Here is a 6,980-nt window from a genome sequence, read left to right as displayed (position 1 = left end):
ATCCAATGGTTCCTAGAGACACGAGATGAATCGAGATGATGAATAGTGTGAGGGAATGGGAAAGATAGAGAAAGGTGCGACTGAACTTGGGAGTGCCAAATTGCCTACGTACCCCGTGATGGGGATCAAGCCACACGTAGTTCCACTGGGGAGGTTGCTTGGATTTTGGAAGACAGAATTGGTATTTGGATCTGGAATCGGGTTTGTATTTGAGCATTGGACTTGAGATTCAGAAACATTGATCTAGCAATGGGATTTTGGAATTGGGAATTTGCATCAAAGAATTGAGCATATAGGAATCATCAAGGGTTTGAATTTTCGGAATTCAAAGTGGGCGGGCTTATGAGATTTGGCCAAATGGATTCAGACATGCGACTCGGATTGTGTTGGGATATGACTTGGTTGGATTGGGTTAATGGTTAGGGTCAAGTGAGTCAGGTCTAAGTTAGGAGCAAACCCGAGACTAGCCATGGTCTAACTAGGAGGAAGCAGGGTACAAACCAGGGTGCGGACCAGGGTGCACCAGGGTGCGAACCAGCAGGGAACCAGGGTGCGAACCAGCAGGGAACCAGGGTGCAACCAGCAGGGAACCTGGGTGCAACCAGCAGCGAACCTGGGTGCAACCAGGGTCTAACCAGAGTGCGAACCAGCAGGGAACCAGGGTGCGAACCAATATCGAACCAGGGTGCGAACCAGTAGGGAACCAGGGTGCAACCAGCAGGGAACCAGGGTGCAACCAGTAGGGAACCAGGGTGCAACCAGCAGGGAAGCAGGGTGCGAACCAGTAGGGAACCAGGGTGCGAACCAGTAGGGAACCAGGGTGCAACCAGCAGGGAACCAGGGTGCGAATCAGTAGGGAACCAGGGTGCAACCAGCATCGAACCTGGGTGCAACCAGCAGCGAACCTGGGTGCAACCAGGGTCTAACCAGAGGCTAACCAGGGGGAAAACAGACCCTACATGCTTCCTAACATGGTTTTTCTTTTAAAGTAAAAGATATGTATGAAAACAGACCCTACATAGAATTGAAATAAATGCCTACCTCTTTGGAAACCCACTTTGTGTTTGATTTTTCTTTGATGTTAATTCTTTGAAGATGATTCCTTGCTTGATAATGACTGCTTTTGATATATATCACCCAACGTATAAAATCACCCGATCCGGCAAGGATGGCCGAACCCTTGAAGAGATGAGGGAGAGGGATGAATTTTCTAAGAGAGGGGTTCTTTTTCTTCTTCTCTTTTTGATGGTGGGATGAGAGGGTATTTATAGGAGAATGGGATAGGAGGTTAGGTGAGGTTAGGTGAGGTTAGGTAAGGTTAGGTGAGGTTAGGTGGTTAGGTGAGGTTAGGTGAGGTTTGGATGGTTAGGATGAGAGGAGAGGTTAGGTGAGGTTAGGTGAGGTTTGGATGGTTAGGATGAGAGGAGAGGTTAGGTGGTTTTGGATGGTTAGACCCAGGTCAAGATCTGCCATTGATCTAACGATTTACGGAAATCGGGTCTCGGAATGGAATCAGGGTCCGGGCTATGAAGTGACCCTAGCTTATTTTGTCCCGATAGATGATCCGTAAAGTCAGATCAAGATATTAATGACCTAAAACATATAAATCAATGATAGAGGGGGTTCTCACATGGATTTAACACACTAAATTCACCAATCAGGGTATTTTTCAATTTTTTCGGATCTAATCATCTCACCAGGTACATCTCTTTATCATTTCGGTTTTCAGAAAATTTGAGGATGCATACTTTACCAATGAAATTTCACGGATCAATATATTAGGACATTCTCGGTTAAAGTGTAGCAAAATGAGGGTGTCTACAGACATACATTTGATATATGGATCAGTTTTTGTTTATTTGCTTTTATTTGCAGTTGTGGGGTAATTTGTGCGCCCGAGATCCTATGATGTCACCACCTCGTACTTTACAGTGCAGAAAGCTGTAAATTGCGAAAAGTAAAGAGCAAGTCGGAGGGTTTTACGCCACAAGGTATCGGCTGTATCAGAACGACTCTTGTGACATCTCAACCATGTACCTTACTTGTGCAGAAAAGCTGTAAATTGTAGAAAAGTAAAGAGCAAATCGGAGGGAATTACGCCACAAGGTATCAGCCGTATCGGAACGACTCTTGTGACATCTCAACCTCGTACCTTACTTGTACAGAAAGATGTAAAGTGCTGGAATTAGTAAAAGGCATATAGAGGGGCTTAACACCACAAATGATGAAACCCACCCTATAAGTTTCGTAAATACACAAGAGAAAGTAAACATGGTTAACCTGATTGATATTGTAAGTTGCTTGCGGCAGAGCTTAATTTCGCAACTTACTCACGACACAAATTAACTTAAATTAGATGACAAAGGGGCTTGACATCACGGATGATGAAACCCACAGTATCCGTTTTGTAAATGAAAGCTGTAAATAGCTGAAAGTAGTAAAGGGGCAGGTAGAGGGGCTTGACATCACGGATGATGAAACCCACCCTACCCATTTGGTAAACACACAACTGAAAAATAAATAAATTATATCTTACCAGTGAGAATTGGGCAGCGTAACCGCGCTTGTTTGAGAGTGGCCTTTGAGGCTGCGAAGAAATCGACGGCGTAACGGTGCTGTGTTGCCGAATCGCCTCCAAGTTTGTCGAGATTTCGGCAGAACAATGGCGCTACTATTGAAAAGTAGCTCGTAGTTCTGCGAAATTCGATAGAACAACGGCGCAAAAAGAGGATGTCGCTCCAAACATTCAGAATATCGGCGGAGTGCCGACGCACAGTGAGAGCTACCTAGCGTTTCTCTACTCTCTCTCGTCTAAAAAGCAAGCTAACTAGGGTTTTTCTAAATTTCGGCAGGGGTTTGGGGCTTCCGTAATACACCCAAGCAGGGTTGTATGCCTCACCTTGGAAATACACCCAAGCAGGGTTGTATGCCTCACCTTGGAAATACACCCAAACAGGATTGTATGGCCAATCACACAAGGGGGAAGAGAGAGAATCCCAAAATCAGAGAGAGAGAGAGAGAGGGAGAGAAGGAATGAAAAACCCTTACCCCCCTCTCCTATTTATAGGGGAGGGGAGTTAAAAATATCTAAAATCGCCCAAAATTCGTCTGGGATGAATTTTCATCATTTTCTAAATAATGATGATGTTTCGTCTTTTAGTGGTAATTTTAAATGCGTATAACTTCTTTGTTTGAAGTCCGATTTACGCGCGTCAAGTGCGTTCGATTCGTTGTTTCGAGTACTATCCAATAAACCTAACTTGCTTGGTTTTGGGAGACAAAAAATTTCTTTGTCTTGCCGGAAAAAGGCGGGTGCTGTGCTGTGGGACCCGATCCCGCGAAAGGGGCGACGCGAGACGCACCTCCCTCTTGGTCTCTCGTACCCACGCGAATGGCGTGTGCTTTTTATTATTGATTTTAATTACCCAACCAAGCAGGCAGCAAGCAAGCCATAGGGTGCAAACAAACGTGCAACCCAGTACCCAGAAGGGCAGGGATAAGCCACCGAGCCTAGCAAGGTGTGATTTAATTCATCTTTTCCGTGAACTTGGGATCACTAAGGCAATCAGAATTCCACGCAAAAGAGAGTGACAGAGTCGCCACCTAGATGAGGGATCTAGAACCCATAATTGACCAGAAATCTAGACTCGTTACCTGCTTACGAGAATGGAAGGTATGTGGAGTTACCACCACATGCACCATTCCTGCCTGATAATCGGTCTTCAATTCCAAAAGTTCTCTTTTGAATTTCTTTTAAATGGCTCATTTAACTCTATATTAATGTGCGAACTACATGACATGCATCCTAAGATCTAATTTTAGTGTAATTCCTAAATATGTATCTTGATTTTCTTAATTTGTTTGAATTCAATATAAGTGAAAGTTCTCCTAAAATTCTAATTTCATGGAAAGGCCTAAGTGATTTAATTATTTTTAATTTAAGGATTAATGTACAAAACCCCACCACATATGTGTGGAGCCGACTCGGGCTTGGTATGCCACTCAAGTATCCAAGTTGCCTACGTATCTCAGCCTCACTGGAATCAGAGTCGACCGTAGTTCGGTGCACCTGAACTAAGCTACTTATGCCTAACTCATCTAGGACACCAATCTAGACTGGATTTACTGTTTTAACAGTTTAAGAGAAATTATTTAGTTCAAGTTGAAGATTTTATTATACTAGGACTTCATCTAAGATGCTATATGGTCATATGTAAGTGCAAGACACCCCTTAGACTAATGCAGGTGAACCTACATCCTAGGTAACTAGGCTTGTCCTATGAGAAAAGTGAGGTGAGTAGTGTAACTAGATCTATGGCACGATTGCTATCCATAGCAAACGGCCGCGATGAGGCTGGACTTCTAACTCTAGGACACCCTAAAACCTAGAACACGACATGACATAAGTGTTCCTAAAGGAGGCTCTAAAGGTTCTTACGATGGAGACCGCAATCCAACGGTTCCGAAAGACATGGGGTAATTTGATTCAATTTGTTGAAGTTAATGATTTTCAGTTCCTTAAAGGTTTCTGAATCCTAAAATTTAAGGAATACTAGAGGCTCTATGGATGGCAAATTTCAGCCTTGAGTTGCATCCATGGAAGGGCATCGTGCTCTCAATCCTTGTATAATTTAACACATAAATTATAGTATATTATTGCCTGGCATGCTTCTCAGGATTTCCGTGGACAGCGGGCCTTGGAGCCAACAACATACTATAATTTACATGCTCAAATTATGTAGGAACGATCACAATTAGTATACGATTATGAATGCGATCTCGGCAAGTAAACTATCGCAGCATAGTCAATTTACAAAGGGAATCTATAACCTCTAGGGTTTCTGTTTTAAAAAATTTTAAGGTTAAATATATGATAAAGAATTAGGATTTTCTGAAAGTTTTCAGTGACTTTTGTGTTGATTTGCTATTAAGTTGTGCTTTATTAACATTAAGACCAGATTGCTAGGATTAACAGTAACCCTAAGCAATTGAACTCTAAATTCATTGTAACTTTTTCCATAACAAGATATAAATGAGGTTAGACTACTGGAAGAGTTTCATGAATTTAGAATAAGTTTTTCTATCAATTTTCGAATTTCCAAAATTTGGGTCAGATTACAAATTAACAAATCAACTCATAGCATACGAATCTCAAATCAAGTAAAACTATAACAGTATAGATAGAATCACGGTATTAGACTACTGTAAAAATTTCAAAGGTATTTATCAAGATTTGATGCCAATTAAAATTCACACAAAATTCGGATAAAATCAAGGAATGAATTAAAAAGTAGATTAAATGGTATCCTAAAATCATGTACAAATTCCAGTAGATATAAAATAGGCTATATGATATACTGTAAAAAGTTCAAGACATAATAATTAATGCTCCTCCATAAAATTAATTTTTGAATAAAAAAGGGATTTCGTTTCATAGGAATTAATACCTGTTTTTTTAAAAGAAAATTGTGAAATCATATTAAACCTTTGGAAAATCTTTTAAAATTTTTTCACTAATCTTCTAATGGCCTAAACTACTGGTTTGAAGGAAAACAATTCGAAATTTCATTAATTTAATATAAAAAAAGAATTACGACACGTAAAAAGAAGAAGCGATTAGCACATAAATAAAAAAATCTTTTTTCAAAAAAACAATTTCATGAGAAATTCAATTTATTATTGAACATTAATTCTGGAGAGTTTCATCAATTTTTAAAACCTTTTGGTATTTATTAAAAATAGCCAAATTTAAAATAATTTAAAACCGGTTAAACAAATTCAAACAAATCTGGAACTTTTTGGGTGGTCTGGAAACCAAAAAAGTGGTTTGGAAACAAGATTTCACAAATTTTAGACATTGTTTGATAGAATTTTGGCTTCGTTCATTAAGAAATAACCCCTTTCGGGTTTTTTTTTGAAAAATGGAATGAAAATTAAAACGGCCAAACCGCGATTGGAAATGAAGTTTCCAGTAGTATTTTATTTTATAGAAATCCCAAAAAATATCTTTTTTTAAAGAAACCCACGTTTTGAAATACTTGCTTTGATAATCCAATTTAAATCCATATTGAATAAAAAATGAAAGAAAATCATTATTAAATGGAGAAAAATTAATGTTTTGGTGAAATTTTGGATTTTGAAAACTTATAATCTATATCATAACATACTGGAATTTCAAGGAAAAATTCATTCATTTGATCTATCAAAAGTAAAACCCTAACATGCTTTTCTACTTTTGATATTACAAAGATAAAGATCCTACCGTTGATCGCGCTCCTTGTCTATAGGGTGCGTAGATCTGAGGTATATGCTTTGTCGCACCCTTTTTATATGATGAAGAAGACCCAAAGAACACCCCAATGATCATTGATGTGTGATTTGTTGAAGAAGAAAAGGGAATTGAAGAATCCCTTTTGTGAAGAACCTTTGAGAGAGATGAACACACTTTAAGAGAAAAGAGGTTTTTTTTTTCTTTTTTTTTTTGGAGGAGGAAAGAGAAAAATGACGAATTTGGATTTTTTTTTTTATCCTTCCTAGGATTTTTGGCTTTGATTTTTATACAAAAAAACTAGGGTTAAGAGAGAAATAGTAGTTTCCAATGTGAGAGCTCCATTTTTGGCTTGTTTTCAATTTTCCCTTCTTTCTTTCTTGTTTCCAAATTTGATTTAATTCCAATCTTAATTTCTTGTCAATCAAGACATGCTATTCTCATTCCATATTGCTTCTTTGGAAGAAATTTTTTTTAAGCAATCATTCATCTTTTCCTTTTTCCTTATTTTTTTTATTCTTTTTATTTTTCTTTTAATAAATATGATGTCAACATTGTGACAACATCAAGGTTGGGTGCTCAACTCATGTGGGTCAGCCATGTGGGGTGCCCACCATGGTGGTCGACCCATATGGGTGAACCTACATGAGCTTAATCTTTGCGGGCTTTAGCCCAATGGGCCATTTCACACTGGTTTCGGGTTTTTCCCTAA

General features: G+C 39.1%; 1 protein-coding gene across 1 annotated transcript in view; it reads right to left on the bottom strand.

Moving 5' to 3' along the window:
• LOC143861868 (uncharacterized) overlaps positions 1–1,689 on the bottom strand; it is a 31,122-nt gene extending 29,433 nt beyond the window's left edge. Inside the window, exon 1 of the mRNA XM_077372824.1 lies at positions 1,042–1,689. The gene's annotated coding sequence lies outside the window, so the exon portion shown is untranslated. The remainder of the gene's footprint in view (positions 1–1,041) is intronic.
• Positions 1,690–6,980: the final 5,291 nt, after the last annotated feature.

Source organism: Tasmannia lanceolata, unplaced genomic scaffold (genome assembly GCF_043159265.1).
Source record: "Tasmannia lanceolata isolate RefF3 unplaced genomic scaffold, GAP_Taslan_0.1 ptg000003l, whole genome shotgun sequence".
Taxonomy (NCBI): Eukaryota; Viridiplantae; Streptophyta; class Magnoliopsida; order Canellales; family Winteraceae; genus Tasmannia; species Tasmannia lanceolata.
The sequence above is the reverse complement of the archived record's forward strand: the minus strand, read 5'-3'. Positions and strand labels throughout refer to the sequence as shown.